Raw genomic sequence first — 19054 nt, 5'->3', positions numbered from 1 at the left:
CTCCACTCGCTTTCTCATAGACGCACTGTTTCTGCTGCATGCCTCTTCTACAGATACTTCCATGGGCACTGTTCTTCTGAATTGGCTTCTATAATTCCCGCTCTCTCTTTCAAAACAGTCCGAACATCCATTTACTGTCCAACTTCAAACTGACAGAACCAACTTTTCATCTTCCTCGTTTATTCATTCAACTGCCGTTTTCTGGAACAACCTTCCTTCATACGATTTCCTGAAAATTACAGTCTACTGAAGTTCAAGTCTAATGTCAACAAGTATCTTCTTTTGTCTTCTCAACCTCCAACCCACACATGGTACTAAAGGTTCTAATACCTCTGGTGTTTGGGGTTTTCATAGAAAAAAAAAAAAAAAGAAAAAGTTTCGAGGGTGGAGTTACAAAGAATTACAGTTACTAATTTGCGATTATTTATTCCCAAATCCAACATAAAATAATGAACTTTGACATTATTTTATGTGCATTTGGAACAAATAATCGCCTCCATAAACTTCAACGATTTCTTTTATATACGCGATGTTCAATAATTTCCCTCTACGAAGGGGTTCGTTTTCTGTGGTGTTTATTACGTCGAGTTGTCACCTTTTTTCCGAAGCTCATAAACAGCATTAAAAATATCATCTGTCCATGCGCTTCCACCAATCCCTTCAGCACGTGACTACAGTTTTGTAGGACTTTCCAAAAACTTCCAGAAATTTCCTCACGTTGACAGCCGCAGCAGCGGGCGAGCGGCACCATGAACACGTGACTGCTCCCTTGCCGGCGATCGGTTGCTATGACGACCGTACGTCACACTATCCCGCTCATTCAGGAACCTTCGAGACTCCTCGCTGTGAGAATAAATAGCATGCGCAGTTCTCAGCTGGCAGTAAACCCTACCTCTGCCAGCGGTAGATGTAGGGTTTGCAAAAAAAAAAAAAAAAAGTTCGATGCTTGAGTGCTCTTATTTTCAAAAACACCAACAAGTAATTCGCGTTGTTTGTTCGATTTCTTTCTTTAGAGCGTGACCTGTGACGACAATGCCGGCATCCACGGCACCCGCTATTGTACCCGACTTGGGAACAACCTATTCCTGTGTAGGGGTGTTCCAACACGGGAAGGTCGAGATCAACGCCAAAGGCCAAGGTAACACGACCACTCCGAGATAGGTCGCCTTCACGGATACCGAACGCCTCATCGGCGACCCTGTCAAAGCGCACGTCGCCCTCAATCCGCAGAATACCGTATTTGACGCAAAGCAACTGATCGGAAGGAAGTTCAACGACCCTAAAATACAGAAGGACTTGCGACACTGGCCCTTCAAGGTGCTCAACGAAGGGGGCAAACCCAGAATTGAAGCCTCCTACAAAGGAGAAGATAAACTGTTTAATCCCGAGGACATCAGCGCCGTGGTGCTCACGAAGATGAAAGAAACGGCGGAGGCCTAGCTGGGTTCAGAGGGCAAAGACGCCGTCATTACAGTGCCCGCCTACTTCAACGACTCGCAGAGACAGGCAACTAAGGACGCTGGGGCGATTGCTGGACTGAACGTCATAAGAATCATCAACGAACCCACCGCAGCTGCTGTCGCCTAGGGACTGGACAAACACCTGCACGGAGAGAAAAACGTTCTGATCTTTGACCTCGGGGGAGGCACGTTTGACGTGTCCATACTGACGTACGATAGACGAGGGCTCCATGTTTGAAGTGCGGTCAACTGCCGGTGACACCCATCTCGGTGGGGAGGACTTCGACAGCAGAATGGTGACGCACTTCGTGGACGAGTTCAAGAGGAAGCACAACAAGGACCTCTGCAACAGCCCACGTGCTCTGCGACGACTGAGAACAGCCTGCGAACGTGCCAAAAGGACGCTTTCGAGTAGCACGGAGGCGGGAATCTAAATCGATGCTCCGTACGAATGTGTCGATTTCTACTCGAAGGTCACCAGAGCGAGGTTCGAAGAAATGTGCATAGACTTATTCCGAAGTACCTTGGTGCCAGTGGAGAGGGCGCGGCAGGATGCCGAGATGGACAAGGGCAAGATCCACGACGTGGTGCTGGTGGGCGGTTCGACTCGCATCCCCACGATCCAGAAACTGCTCAAGGACTTCTTCAACAGCAAGGAACTGTACATGTCCATCAACCCGGACGAAGCTGTAGCCTACGGGGCAGCCGTGCAGGCCGCCGTCCTAACCGGCGACACCAGCGATGTCATCAGGGATGTTCTCCTGGTGCATATGGCTCCTCTGTCGTTGGGCATCGAGACTGCCGGAAGAGTGATGACCAAGATCGTGGAACGGAACTCTTTGATCCCGTGCAAGGCGTCCAACGCGTTCACCACTTACTCGGACAACCAGCCGGGGGTGAGCATCCAGGTGTTCGAAGGAGAGCGCGCTTTAACTAAAGACTACCACCCGATGAGCAAACTACCACCTGCTGGGCAGATTCGATCTGGTGGGTATTCCTCTTGTCCCGCGAGGGGTTCCGCAGATCGAGGTCACCTTCGACATCATCGCCAACGGAATCTTGCCCGTGTCAGCGAAGTACTGTAGCACGGGAAAGTCGGAGAGCATCCGCCATAACGAACGACAAAGATCGGCTGTCCAAAGAGGAGATCGACCGCATGCTGTCCGATGCCGGGAAGTATCGGCGTGAGGGTGAAGAGCAACGCGAGCGCATCGCAGCTCAGAACAGCCTGGAGAGTTACATGCACGGTGTGAAGCAGGCCGTGAACGAGGTGGGCTAGAGACTCTCGGCCTTAGACAAGAAGGAAGTGGCGAAGAAGTGCGACGAAGTGGTCAGTTGGATGGAGAACAACGGCCTGGCCAGGAAGGAGGAGTTCGAACACAAACTGAAGGAGGTGCAGGCCGAGTGCTCTCCCCCGATGAGCAAACTTCATCGGGGCTCTTCCTGTACGAGTGGTGCGAGGAATGGACCGACAGTAGAGGAAGTTGACTAACACGAATTCGCACGTGCTTCATATGAAGACCTGTCACCTCGTCTTATTTATTATTCAGCGTATATGTTGAGAGTTTATTTTTGTGTATACTTTGTACATATTTAATAAATATGTACAAAGTATTTGTAATATGTACAAAATATTTACAAACTATTTTGTACATATTTTTCACTTCAAAGAAAATAATAAAATTGTTAACTGAAATTTCAGTTTGTGTGTTGTCTGTTTCTTTAAATTTGGACTTAGACATTTATTACTTTTTTCTTCCTTTTAATTACACCACTCAATAAAATTCAGGGAACACATAGAAAACGTGGTGTAACTCCTACAGTTTGCGATGAAGCAGTACAAAATTTGGTATGCTGATGTGCCATTGAATAGCGATGAAATGAGGAGACAGCGAGAAACTTTGAACAGGTATAAGGGACATTTATAGGGGTTAAATAGAATTATCAAGCAGGTCACATTACAGAAGTCGATGTAAGATGCTCGAAAATATGGTCACAAGTCATCAGTACGGCTTATGATCCCTTCCAAAGGCTAAACAGCTCTTACAGCGGTGAACCATGCACCATATAAGGGTATATATAAGATTCTGTGGCAACAATCCCATTCTTCCACCAGCGCATGCCTTAGCTCGCCCAGTGACCGAGGAATTGGCTGTCGGCGTGCCATGCGATGCCCAAGGGAGTTCCACATGTGTAGAATGCCCTTGATTTGTGGAACGCTATGGATTTAAGTCTGGTGATCGTGCCGGCCACGGCAGTCGTTGAATATCTTCAGTTCCAAGATATTCCTCCACCATTTGATATAAAGATTACCGAACTCGTCGAAGATTTGCCCCATAAGTAAATATAACCCTAAAGGAGACAGGAATTTAAATGAGCAGTGTCCAAGTCAATTTTAAAATGTATAAATTAATCCTGTCTTGACTACAAAGCTGAAAGTACGGACTCCAATAAATCACTTTTCTTAGTTGCCACGAATAGAGCAAAATCGCGAACACACCTTGAACGTGATGCAAATAACAACATTAGCAACATTTTGATATGCATGTGTATAAACTTGTTCTTAACACATTTATAATGCCAGATTATTGACTGTGTTAGGGTTACTAAGAGTAAGAACAGGTGCATGTACACCAATTCTAGGAGTATAGTAAATGAATTTGAAGTGCTGGTGAAGGCCTCAAATGCAGACATTGTGGGAATATCAGAGACGTGGTGTCACTTAGATAAAAGGGAATCAGAATATGGAGTGTACAGAAAGAACAGATAGGACTGGGCTTATTATTAAGATGGTATTGGCCTTGTTCATACATATTGTTATTATTTGTTCAAATAAGTGTAGATAATACAATAGCGAAACAGATTCACGGTCGGATTCTCACCCTCCCCCATATTCCCTAATAATTATGTAAATCCTAGAGTCTGGGGCGCACGCAGGCAGTGGAGGACCTGATAGTATGGTAATTTCTCCTCTGACATAATAGGTCTAAATCTTCTCCAGCGAGTTGCATGTTGTAACATGTTACAATCAAGCCCTCTCACTTTGTTACAATAGAACCTTTTTTACTTACATAAGCACAAAAAAGGCATTATGGATGATTAAAGATGAAATGATAATAAACTCTAAAAGATTAAATCCATTATGCAACGGATTCCCCTTGGTTATCCAATACTGTGTAAAAGTTTATTTACCAATTTTTAACGCTTACAACCATTGGTATGAAAAGTCTAATCCGATGGAGTGACAAGATATTTGGGAGTCGCAGAGTTTATTTAAAACCACTTTCGAACAAGAAGGTTAAAAAGGTACGTTATTCTACTAAACAGATAGAAAAAAGGGATGTAGAAGCCGTATGAAGGTTCACGTCAATAAAATTCGTTGCCTTCTTTTGAAGGACCGAAGGTTTGAACGATCCAGGGTCTGAAATATCGCTTGTTTAATGTCTCTTTTTACATGGCCAATGAGGAGAAATATTCTTCAAGGTAAGTTTAAAATTTCGGTATCTTCCGAAAGACGATTTGGTTGCTATTAGCTTCTTCAGAAGGAACTACCACCTCTGTCGTAACTGGATTTCTTCATTTGATTCGCTGTATCTTCTGGTGATAGCATCGAAAGCCGGTATTTGGCTAATCGGTCACAAAGAGACATGTGTTGCCCGGTTCTCTTGACGTTTTCCTCTGTAGGACGTTCGTAGTCATCAGCAGAAGACACCGAAATGCCACTGGCTGAAGAACACCTTTCGCAGCAACAACCGTAATTGCATCTGGCACTGTTAAGCTCGTAGTGGGATGAAAAGCTGACGAAGTCACTACTACCGTTGGACTGCAATAGCGAATAACCTGAGAAAAGAAAAAAATAAATAAAACTGTTGAGTTCTTTAGGCATTCAAGAGACAGTTTAAACTTGATCATTTTGAATTCTCCATAGTCATAATTATGAAATGTTAGGGAATTAATGAATTCTTGATAATTGGAGACCACTGGGGATGGGTAGGGAGAGTTAGAAGCGAACAAAGTGCAATCCAACAGTATCTGTCTAGTTATACTGAAAGATGCATCGGGTGGACATGCTTAGTGGTGTTAAACGTATTCCGGAAATTGAAAGGGTCCTGTGCAACATAACACATGTCTGTTTAATAACCACACGTTGTTTAAAATTGCCAGTTACGTTTGATAAGTTTGCTTGATAACTGTTGTCAGTCGTGATCCACAGAAACCAATGAGACAAGTATCACACTGTGAGACTGCCAGGGCTATCGACCCATGATATGAGGGTCTGAAAGCCCTCCATAGCATTAAAAAGGAACCCAGCAGTCGATCCATTCCAAATTTTAGTAAATCGGATCATTTTTCATCTCGGATTTACGTATCTGCCAGTTAATGATAATAAAAAAAAAAAAGAATAATTATATGAAGGGAAGGAAGAAGGCAACATCAATCATAATTTAGGAGCTTTTAAAATGTTAAATATTTAACCGACTGGTACAAACTGAAATCTTTATACACGCTGTCAGCCCACTTCACGTTATTTGAATATAGTGAACAGTTACAAAAGCAGGAGTTCCGTTTTGGAAAAAGAAATGTAGGGGTGGAGGAAGTAGCCGATCTTCAACAGCTTGATACAATGCATTACCAACAATTTTCGTGGCAATAAGAATAATGTCGCGCGCTCCTTACCTTCGAGAAAGTTTTCTGTGGCGTATATCAGCGAATCATCGCTTAGGTCTGCTGCGCTAGAAGAGGATTCTCACATTGGAAAATGGACCTCCCTCCACTCTTTGCAATCCGCTGTTAGATCCTCAGTGGAAATAATACAAGGTTCTCTGTCATTCCAAACAGGCGGAACAGAAGCAGTGTTTAGCAGTGCAACGTCTTCGGATCCCAAAAAAGGTGTTCCACCGCTTATTTCAAACTGTTCCTCGGCTATCTTCGTGGAAAGAAACCTTTTTGCTGGCGAATCGTTTACCAGTGGATCACTGGCGGACCTCTTAGCCGGAAACGTCAAACTGTCGGTCTTACCTTTCTCACCCGCCATTTTCGAAAAGTTTCTGTTGTTTGTGATCGACTGTGGAGCATTCATGTGACCCAAGTGATCCACGAACGGAAGATATTCGCGATTTTCACCATCTGGGGTTGAATTTAGATAGAACTGTTCGGACGCAAGTCGGAAGGCAGGCAACGGCTGGACAGCTGACGATGTCACTTCGGGAGTTTTCTTTTCTGCGTCTTCAGAGCCCCAGTTGAAAGTGCAAGTGACTATAGCCTGTTTGGGAACATAGTGCCCATTCTCCTCCATCTTTCCTTGTGCTCCAGCTAAGTTGCTACACGTGAAACAAATGAATATATAAATGCAGGCACGTGTATCGTTTTCCATGACGTCATATCCACTTCTTATATGTTTCCAACGCGATATTTGCATTGCGTGGGAAACAAAGAATAACAATTAAAACCTGAGTATTTGGCTATTCTGTCTTATTGTTTCCTTTGTATCCGGTGATTCTTGGGACCATTGCAAAGAGGATCAGAATCGCAAAGTGGAAGAGTCGTTGAAATATATTCAGTTATGATTACTGTACTTCTTTTCTAAGAGTAAGATTTTTTTTTTTTTAATTTAAATCGTTCTAGATCTCCAAGCGTCTGTTCTGAACATTTTTATCATTTAAATAAAAAATAACTAAACTCCTAATTCGAATTAAAGTTATCAGCATACCCTCGATTTGCAAGTGGTTTTACATTCGTTATTAGTGTGATCCTTGATTCAGAAATTTTAACATACTCATTCTAAAATATTTAAATGAGTATGTGTTTAAATATTTAAATCATTGAACTGGCACTCGCTGAACACGACATGGTTATACTCCAGTTATGGGTTACCTTTGGAGGAAGTGCCTTCTTTTTCTTGAATCCGTCCAGAATTACTGGCATAAATTAATCTAATCTTTTTTCACTAGCCAAAAATTTAAGTCTATTAAAAAAAAACACTTCTTTTGCTTGAATCTATCCCGAATTTGGCCATGCCCGCAACTCAGTGACAAGGTATACCCATAATCTGGAGTTCATCCGACGCCACTACTATGAGCTGCCAATATTTCTGTTGTTAGTATTGAACTTTCAAGACGAAAAACTTCACAATTGGCGAGTGAATCCAGGGCCCGATTTTCCACTAGGAAAAGTAAACAACCATAGAAAGGTGCCGAGGAGGAACAAACTGTAGAGGAATAAAACTCAGGGCACACATTAGCGAGCGCTGAAACTCGTTCACATAGCGTATTGCATGACGTTTAAATCCGGTCATTCAGTCTTTCATATAAACTGGATCAGGCCATTATCTTGAAGGAAACAATGTTTTGTATGCATATTTCTGCATATTAGTTTGTAGCCACGCCCATAAATCTTTATATTCTACAAGAAACATCCACGTGCACTTTAGTTTACTGATCACTGTCAGTTTACTGATCTTTCATGGCCACAGGTTACGAAACATTGCACTAAATAGGTGCTGCATTCAAAGACAATCTCAAATTTGAAATTAGTTTGACACAATTTTCGAAAATTCTTTAATTTGCCTCTGCATAAATTCGACCCTGTCAGTTATCTTTGATAATTATCATCATCATCATCCCCAGCCTCTTGTCCAGTATATTCTTGTCACGTAGGAAGCCTCCAAACCTTTAATTTCACTGCTCCTTTTAAACGAAGAATGAAGTACGTTGTACCTTAATAACAGGATATATATTTTAATTAGTAGCTAAAATATAAATGTTGCCTTGAATGTTATGTTCTTTGGATTTTCGCTCACCCCTGAAGGCTGAAGACAGGTAAGAATAGAATGAAAATGCGAAAGCCAACATATTTCAGTTCAACCTATTTATTTTTTAAACATTTGTACTTCCCAACAGGTGGACATCCTCAATTAAAGCACGCCCTTCCCCCTTCGAACACAGGGATACTCCCTCGCTGGTTGTCAGAATAAATTTCAAAGATGACTGCACGGCTGCTCCATTGGCCATTGACTGCTCTGGGTTGATGGAAATGCATTCTGAATTTTGGGGATGTCAGTAGAACCATTCCCAAGATTCAGTAGCACCAACAAAGCACACATCATGAAGTTTTCATTTATCTATCTTGAAATCTCTGAGATTCCTCTCCCCCTTGCGGACACCATCGCTGTCATTCCCGCGTGATAAAGGTGTGGTTCGAATTTTGTCAAGTCAGCAATAAGTTTTATAGGCTTTTTCAAACTGTAACTGAATTAAGTTGGCTAAGGCGACACCCCTCTAGTATTTTATCTGTAATCTTTTGTGAAATTATTTCAATAATTTCATTTTGTATTTGATCGCCCAAATAATATAAAAACGATATTTTTCCATTCAGATTTCTGAATACAGCGAATATGTCCTGCCATAACTGAATGAATCAAATTTAGCAATTGTTTCAGTAAGTTTTAAAAAATTACCATTGTTATTTTCACATATATCTTTGAAGATTCCCTGAACGCTATACATTGCCTCGCTAAAAATAGTCATCACCATCAGTAATTCAGTCTTGCGACAGGTCAGTTCCTCTGATGAGCTGCCTCCACTATTGTCTCTCCTGTGCCGTTTGTTTCAGTTCCTCAAAATTTCGAAGTCCTGCTTCATCCAGCAACGTCCCGATGAAGGCCTTTTAGTGGTCTAACCCTAGGGGGCTTTAATTAAACTTCTTTATTGCTCCTAAGTACGGACATGTACTAGTGACAATAATTCTCATCACGGCGACATGGCCAGGAGTTTTCCCTCCACAGTCCCCTTCATTTCTTCTGGGTGCAATGGAGGGGACATGTCGAATCACGCCCGCCCATTTGAGTCTGGTTGATCTTATTCTACCTAGAATTTTCCTTTGTTCTTGGACACGTCTTAATACTTCCACATCTGACACTTTTTCAGTCCGTTTAATTTTTTCCATCCTGCGTCAGCACCACATCTCGAAGGCTTCGGGTCTCATTTAGTCTCTCTTTGTTAAAATCCATGTCTCTGCTGCATATAGTGCCACTGACCAGATATATGTCTTTGTCTTCTTCCTAATTTATTCTGACGACAACTTCTATGTAATCAACGACAGCTTATTCTTGAAAGATTGTTTTGCCATTTCAATTCTGGATTGAATCTCAGTTTGCCACGAAATGTCCTGTGCAAATAATTGCCCCAGATACCCAAAGTGCTCTACCTGTTCTATTTTTACTCCATCGATCTCATTTCGAAAGGGACCTATCCTTTTACCCATCATCATTGCCTTTGTTTTCATCACGTTTATCTTCATTGCATGCTCCAGCGCTTTCTTGTTTAGTCTTCTGATCATTTTTGCAATGTAGCAAGGCAACCTGCTAGTATGGCCTGATCGTCTGCAAACTTAATAGCCTGAACATACTTTTCACCCATTTTAATTCCCCCCCCCACTTCTTATTCTCAATTGCTTCCTTTATTATCACTTGGGCAAAAGCATTGAACAATCCAGGTGAAATCTTACTCCCTTTTTAACTCGAGCTTTTTCTGTCAGTTCTCCCCTCACTCTTATCACCGCATTTTGTCTTCTATATAAGTCATAGATCAGTCCAATATTCTTGCATCAAATTTGCTCAAACAATGGGAACAGTTCTCTCCGGATCACTCTATCAAACGCCTTCTCGTAATCCACAAAACAAAGAGGTTTCTTCCCATGTTATTCATTTTCTCTCCCAATGCTCAACGTTCCAATAACATATCTCGTCGATCTGCCTCTGCGAAAACCACACCGAGTCATCCAGAAATTGTTCAATATGACTGAACAGTGTGGATGTTTTAAGTGTACCAGACCGCATGCGAGGACTGAAGAGTTCAGGTTTTTTTTTCTTGACGATTTGATGCTTTTTGCAGTAATTGTATGAGTTGTTAATATCAGGTTCTCTTTAGCAGAGTGGGGACAGCCCCACACTGCTATATACCAAAGGGGAGTTCGAAAAATATATCAAACAGAAAATTTCGCTATAAAGAAGTTCGTTAAACAGAGGTCCGTCCGACATGTCAAAAAAAATTGACGACCTCCTGACTCGCCTACCCACTTGCGGTGGCCCTGGGGAAAACGATTGTACGTACTCAGATCATGATATCCTGTTAGGTAGAGAACGAAGGTGTCACGGAAGTATGGTGCTGCCATCTATGACCAGTTAATATTACTAAGCGTATTTTCGAAAATTCTAGTAACCAGAACTCGATAGTGAGTCACTCGAACACAGTACTGATGTGTACTATCCTGTTAAAAGTAATAGGAGCACTTGTAATTATGAATAAAACATTTATTCGAAAAAGTTTGGTGTTGGCCCACCTTTGGAGTTTGGCTGGTTTAATATGTCACGGAAGATATTCTAATTCCTAGTAGAAAGCCGATGGTATTGTGCTCCGCTCCTCCCTGAAAGCATTCATGAGCTCCACTAACGAACCGTTCAGTCTTCACCTAATTCTGCGGTCCAATTATTCCAAAGCCGTTCAGTTGGGACTGAGGTTAGTGCTCTATACATGCCACTTTAAGTTGGGGCGTGGTTCCATTGAAAGGCAAGGGCCGCTTCCATAAAATTTCACACAGTAGAGCACGCAGACCCATTATAACCTGCCCCCCCCCCTTCCATTAAGACAATGTCACCCCCTCCCCGACTTCACAGTTGGGATAACGCACTAGAACGAATCCTGATGCGCTAGTAAAGTGCGAGAGGTACAAATATGAAGCTTCTTGCTGTAATGAATACTTTAAACTGCAGCGGTATTTGTTCTATCTTATTTTTGATTTCAACTTCCTGAAATATTTGTTCTGACTCTCCAAAAGTGAAACTGATAGGGAATATGGACCATCTTCACCGTCCCTGTTAAGAAAATTGTGACAATTACAGTAACCAACAAATATTAGTTTATAATCGTATCAGATATTCGTGGTCCTATAAACATCAAGTCATTTTTGTTTTAATAATAATAAAAAAATCCTTTGAGTACTAATCACCGATCATGCGCAGTTATTTGCACATGGAAATTCTTAAAATTATTATTGCTGTACGAGCTAAACTTATGCAGTGTCGTATAAAGCTTCAACCATGGTGCAACATATTAATGCAACTTTATTTTCCTATTGTTCCTCCCCTCCCCTTAAGCTCAGGAACCTCTTGCAGTTGAACGTGTATTAAAGTATACTAAAGACTATTTCATTGAAAAGCCTCTCCCATATATTTCATATTCGAGCCTAGCAGCTTAAAATATTCTTTTCTTACTGAAGAGTACTGATAAATTGCGAATACCCCCCCCCCCTGTAAATAAGTTTATAATGTTAGGTTATTTTTAAGATATAGATGGATCCGCTGTTTTCTTTTAACTGTTTCAATTAAGCAAATACAGAAACGACAGCGTCATCACTAGAACTTTGATACAACTGAAAGTTGCCCAATATAAGTAACTTTAGTCGTAAAGTTCCACAAAGACACCATCGCGTCTCTATTTGAAGGATGTACATCCCAAGGAAAGACGTCCCAGCAAAATAGTCTTAGGAAAAAGCACGGTTGTTGTATAAGAAATAAAGGTAATGGGGGGAAAAGGAGAATATAAACTCGTTCACAAAACCGATTGAATAATCAGAAACTTGCTTATCAAGAAGTTCAGCACCTGAGCACTAATCTGTTAGCTTCCCACCAGTAGTTACGATGTCACCATTCTAGTGGTGACGTTTTAACTGTCCGTACATATTTATGGCAACCTTCTTCGCCATAAAATTTATGTACCAACTATAACAAAAAATAAATATACATATTCATAAATAAATATGCTGGAAGGTAACTTCTGTGTTATGGCGAACCAAGTACCTTTAGCACATTAAATTTAGATGAACGTGTAATTAACATTCTTATGTAAGACTATGTCGAAGATTCTGTTCTCACTTTAATTATGATTAATGGAGAATATAGTTTGTTACGATTCCTCTCCATCCATCTAATTCCTTTAAAATTAATTTTTTATATACCAATGTTTGGGTGATGCACGTAATAACTATCATTAAGATTTAATAAACACTGTATATACTTATTAAATGTCATCGAATATAGAGTAAAAAGCATATTTACTAGATGCTTAATACTTAGTCTAACTTGATGGGTGACAGACAACTGAACCACCCTGTACAAAAAAATTAAGCATCCAAAAGGAAATCAACAAAAGTAAATGCAATAAAAGTCTTGACTTTATTTAACCTCTCTTTAAAAAATAAGACAAAAGGCCACATTCTTCTGCTACACAAATACAAAGAAAAAAAAGCGTAGGCTGTAGAATTCTTAAAGTTGAACTCAATAAAATTAATTTACAAAAAAGTTACAATTTACTTCTTTTGATGAACTTAAGATTCTCGAAGATATACGTTATCGCCCGTTCCAACCTTCCAACTTGGCCAATGAAGAGAAATATCCAAAATAAACGGTAGAAAGTAGAAGTATCTATGACCTTCTGGAAGATGAATTGGTTGTCATGATCAGATCCTCCAAACGGAACTAAAACTTTTTGATCCATTTGTGGTACCAGAATTTCTCAATTGGTATTTGAATCGGTTACACAGAGACATGCATTTCGTAGTCATCCATACTAGAAACAGAAAATCCATTAGCTGAATAACATCTTTCGCAGCAACTGCAACTACATCTGGCACGGTTAAGTTCGTATTGGGACGAGAAACTGACGCAGTCACTTTCACAATTGAAGCTTGCTTCGTGCAATGGCGAATAATCTGTAAAAAGAAAATCGGTTAGCTTTCTTCAGTGGATTAGATCGTTTATACTTGATAATACTCTCCATAGCCATAATTATATTAAGCGAATAATGAATTTATGCTAAGTGAAGATACTTAGAAGCGAACAAAACAAGCTCCCAACGACTTTAACGCCAAGGAACTTTAGCTTTTACCTTCAGCACGATAATCTCGCTGTTTGATCATCTCTCATCTCGTTTCTACTGATCACAACCGAAAACGTCAAGTCTAATACTGAAAACTGACAGCTACCGAAAGATCAAACTTTACGTGAGAAATTTCCAAAAAATGTTTTAGTTCCTTCTATGTTGGCCTGAATAAAGTTAAGTTACCCAAATGGCTAATTAAAATACTATTTTAGGTAATAAACTTAATTTAACAAGGTTAGGTTACCTAAAATGCGATTAATCAGTTTAAGTATTGGAAAAGTAGTTTTATCAGTGGTTCGAAGTGTTTTAAATACCTTAATCTAATTAAGGTTATGCTACCTAAACATAGGATAATTTCTGGTTACTTTAAGTATTTAAAAAACAATGTTATTAAGCACGGTTAGGTTACCTAAAATTAGTCTTAAGAAAATATAACTTGGAAGTTTGAACTGTGGTATCTACCAGTAATAATCAGTAGAATTCAATGAGAAATGGACATCAGTGATCTGACATGAACTCCGTCGAAAAAGATCTCCGCAGCATTAGGGAAAAAAATAATAAAATCATCCATCCACACCACTACAGAATTGATATTTGGCTTCTTTTTTTCTTTATGAAAAAAGAAATGTCGAATCATCCTAAATTTAAAATTATGAAATGAGTAATTAGAGCAAGTTATGCACAGGGGTTGGAATGGCCTTTCATAAATTAGGAAAGATTACAACCGCGTCTTTCCAGACTTCTACTTCTGCTTATATTGTCTCTTAAGAAAATCATTTAAAAATACTTCATTAGGATCTAATAATGACACTCAATTGATCACACGAAACTACAATGCAATGAACTGAACTTCGCAATGCACTGCAAGCTCGACATTAAGAGATAGCGAAAGCCATAAATATTAACTGCTTCAAAATTTCTTCCGAAGGCATACCCTCCCCAAATTACTACCAATAATTCTCGCAATAACATTAACGTGCACATTCCTACCTTCAGAATAAGAAACTTCTGCGTTTTCAGGTAGGGAATCATCACTTAAAGTTGCTGTGTTGGAAATGGATTCATATCCTTGAGGCACTATTTGCGTTGATTCACAGTAACCTGCAATCGCTTCTACCGAAAATCCACCAGATTTTCGGCCTTTCAAACTATTTGGAAGGGAAGTTGGGCTGATTAGCTCGACATCTTCGGCCCCCAACTGGTCCTCTCCATAAAAAGGAATATTTTCTAAAATTTCTTCCACATCTCGCTTTGTACAAAACGAGTTCTTAGTCAGCTTATTATCTGACGATTCATCAGAAAGTCGCTTTGCTGGAAACGTTAGCCTGCAAGACGCACTGCCTCTATCTATCGCTTTCTTAAGATTCCTGAAGTCCGCAAGATACATCGGACCATCAATTGGACTTAGAGGGGGAGGTGACACATATTTGTACTTCACACTTTCCGGTGACGCATCTAGAAAAGGGCTTTTGGTCGCTATCTGAAATCTGGGCAGTTCTGGGGAGCTTGACGATATAGAATTGGGAATCTTCTTTTCCATCTTTTGCAACCCTTCAGTGTCTTACCAACGATCAATTAAAACAGCAAACATTCTCCGTTCCTTCCGTCTTGAGAGGTATATAGATACTGAGCAAACTAATTCTTTCTCTCGACCATACATTTATCAGTTACGATGACGTCAACACTTCGTTTCTCAACATTTCCAGCGCGGTATTTACATTGCAATTTTATCTTGCAAGCTGTCTCTTGCTTTTGATGTTAAATTCAGATTTATCTCATACCACCGAAGGAGAGTTGTAGGATACTGGAGTTTAGGAGGAGGTAATTTAATTTGTAGACTACTACGTGTGTATGGAAGGGGCGTGGGTATCAGCAGAAATCGTCCCTCTACATCGATTAGCCATTTCGGTGGAGATTACAGATGAAATTCAGTACCAATAACAAAACTATAAAATTAACCATAAAAAACACGTAGAGAAGGAACTTTTTTCTAGCAAATGGTGTTTGTGAACCCTCCTGTATGTAGGAGCTCTCCAATGTCTGCTTTAAATAATAAACAAATGCTGCAGATATGAATACACTTTGCAACGTACCCTTCAAGGCTTGATTGGCCAGGAGTTTCACAAAAAATAGAGATATGCATCATATAAAAATACATCTTGTAATATATAATGCTCATAATATAATAATAATGTTATTATTATTATTATATTATAAGTATTGCTTCCTTTCCTTCGTTTTTGGACTTAGAAGAATCGAAATTTGTTATGATATAAGTTGCCCTCATTAAACCCTTGAAACTGAGAAATATATTCAAATATATTTTATGTTATTCAAAAAAACACTTTTTTTAATAAACATATTTTATTAAACATTGCACTCATATAGCAAAATGTAACTAAAAATGTTTAAAAAATTACAAAAATAAATTAATCTTTGTATATACAGGGTGTTTCAAAAATGATGGTCAATAATTTAAAGGTGAAAAGTACAAACTAAAATAAGCAAAAAAGTCCCAGTGAACTTCAGGCTGCAAATGAGCTGTTTTCGAGATAATGCACATTTTCTGTTAAGATTCGTCATTGACTATGGGAACACTAGTTTAGCAAAAAGCTGTGAATCCTTTGCTAAGGATGGTTTTATTAAACATAAGATAATACATTTTTGGTTTCAACACCGCAGGATTTTACAGATGTTGCATGTTTCAGGATGTTGCAAAAAAGTGTTCAAAATGCTGTCTTTGCATCCGTATGCAGCTTTATAGTCTTCTCTGCATTGAGTTGTGAATCCTCTCAGGCATTCCTGGATCATTTATGATTTGCTGAAAGGCTCCTTCAACCCTACGCTGCAATTCCTCAACTGTGTTAATGTCAGAAGTGTACACCAAGCTTTTTACATGACCCCAGATACACAAATCCATAGGGTTTAAGTCTGGTGATCTGGGAGACCACATTACAAACCCACCTCTACTTATCCACCGTTGACCATACCTTCTAGTTAGATACCGAGTCACAACTCGAGCAAAATGTTCCGGTACACACATGTTCTGGCGTTGCTGAAGTGGAACGTTATCATTATCAAGGAGGTCTGGAAACGTTGCTGATGTCGTGACTCGTGAATTGCATTAGGATTTTCGTCGGACCAAACGTGACAGTTAGGAAAATTAAAAATACCATCACGAGTAAACCCAGCTTCGTCAGTGAACAAAATGTTTAAAAATTGAGGTTTCAGGACACACTGTTGTTATATCCACTGGCGGAAGTTCACTCTGGGAGGGTAGTCTGTATTGCTGAGACCTTGTACACGCTGGATATGTTAGAGGTACAGTAATTAGCGATGTAAAATTCGCCACACACTGCTAACTCAGTACACGCTCTTGCAGAGCAACCCTCCTTGTCGAAATTCCTGGATTTTGTTCTCTTCTTTCTAACACCCTTTCCTCAACATAAGGTGTTATGCTTCTGGGCCAACCTACTCCATGTACGAAGCGCCCATGTTCTCTAAAGTGTTGATGTACCCTGATCAATGTGCGCCTGTTGGGTTGCCCTCGGCGGGGAAATGCTTCTTGGTACAAACGTGCAGCCTCGAGTGCACTGCCGTTGGCTTTACCATATATGAAGTGCATATCCGCATACTCTTCGTTGCTGTAACCTCTTTCCATGTTGACTATCATTTGACAAGTACTAGTACGCCTGCGACGTCTCAGAGCATTGAGAGAGGGGAAAGGGGGAGAATGAGCATAACCTAACCTAAACAAACAAGTCAGTGGTGGATCCCAACTCTGTACAGTTCACACTGTCAGTGATGGATCCCAACTATAAATGTGCAATATCTCGAAAACAATTTACTTAAGGACCCATGTTTACTAGGCTTTTTTTTTTTTTTTTGCATATTGTAGTCTGTACAGTTCACCTTTAAATTATTGACCGTCACTTTTAAAACACCCTGTATAATTAACTCATAAAGCTCCATATATTGCTATGAAGCGACCATGAATTGTGTCTGTAACTTAGCTACCGTGTTGGGGGAAAATAACAAATATATATTCAAAAGTTCCTTCCCATCTTGATGGAGTCAACCCCCAGGGCTGTCAACTGTGGTAATTTTCAAATTTTCGAAAACTTAATAACTAAATCTTGCGTACTTTAGCTAAACACTGATTCTGAAGTCCAAAAGGAGTTAGATCACACCAGCCAATTATATTTCAGTGCTGTATTTTGAGAGAAAGGGACCATCCAATGAATTCCCGTTTCAAAGCTGTTTAAAAAAATACGTACTGATCATATTAAGGTTTGAAAATGGCAGAAGGTTATCAAATTGTAGCAGGGTACTTAATGATTTTGTAATAACTGAGAGTAAAGTGGAAGAGAAACTGTTCAAGTTAAACGTAAGAAAAGCACCTGGGGTGGATGGGATCTATCCAGTTATTTTAAAGGAGGCGGCAAAGCAACTAAGCAAACCCTTAGCCATAATTATGAGAGCATCCTTGGACTCAGGGGAGGTTCCCACTGACTGGAGATGTGCAAATGTGTCCCCAATTCACAAAGGTGGATCGAAGGGTGACACGAGTAATTACAGACCAGTTAGTTTAACTTCTGTTCCGGGTAAAATAATGGAGTCACTGGTTAAAGATGCATTGCAGGATCATCTAGACAAGACTGCAGCAATAATTCAGACACAGCATGGGTTTGTTAAGGGAAAGTCTTGTCTGACAAATTTGATAGGATATTATGATGTGGTTACAAAGGAACTGGATGCAAAAAATAATTTTGATATCATATATTTGGATTTCAGGAAAGCTTTTGACACTGTTGCGCATGGAAGACTATTGTACAAATTGGAGCAGAATGGTATTAAGGGTAAGTTGCTACAATGGATAAAAGGATGTTTGAGTGGGAGAAGACAGGGTGGTAATTAATGGGTGCTGCTCTTCGTGGACTAATGTTATTAGTGGAGTCCCACAGGGTTCGGTGTTGGGTCCACTGTTGTTTTGTATATTTATCAATGATATTGATGAAGGTATATCAGGCTTAGTGTCGAAGTTTGCAGATGATACAAAGGTTGGCAGGGTTGTTAATGACAGTAATGGCAGTGTGCTACTGCAACAGGGTCTAGATAATTTGGGCAGATGGGCTAAGAAGTGGCAACTGAAGTTTAACCTTGACAAATGCAAAGTACTGCATATGGGTAGAAGTAACCCCAGAGAAACGTACCACTGTGTGGTACTACACTTAAGCTGGTAGAAAATGAAAAAGACTTGGGAGTAATTGTGCAGGCAGATATGAAGTTTTCTGAGCAATGCAGACAGGCTGCCAGGGCAGGTCATATGGTTTTGTCAATGATATATGGCAATTTTGCTAGCAGGGAGGAGGTGGTTATCCCTCTGTATAAGGCAATGGTCAGGCCTCGCCTTGAGTACTGCATACAGGTCTGGAGGCCTCATTTTAGGAAAGATGTAGATTTACTTGAGCGTGTACAGAGAAGGGCAACAAGATTAGTGAGGGAAATGAAGGGATCCTCTTATCAAGAGAGGCTTAAGTTCTGCAAATTGCAGTGGCTGGAGACTAGGCACCTGCGCGGTGATCTGATTGAGGTGTATAAGGCCTTGAATGGGTTCAGCACGCTGAATTCTGATGGGATCCTTCCGCTTGTACAGAT

General features: G+C 40.2%; 1 pseudogene; it reads left to right on the top strand.

Moving 5' to 3' along the window:
- Positions 1-1032: 1032 nt before the first annotated feature.
- LOC150091408 (heat shock protein 70 B2-like) lies at positions 1033-2952 on the top strand (annotated as a pseudogene).
- The last annotated feature ends 16102 nt before the right edge of the window (positions 2953-19054 follow it).

Source organism: Mastigoproctus giganteus, chromosome 1, assembly GCF_048544385.1.
Source record: "Mastigoproctus giganteus isolate SK-2022 chromosome 1, ASM4854438v1, whole genome shotgun sequence".
NCBI lineage: Eukaryota > Metazoa > Arthropoda > Arachnida > Uropygi > Thelyphonidae > Mastigoproctus > Mastigoproctus giganteus.
This window is presented reverse-complemented; position numbering and strand designations above follow the sequence as displayed.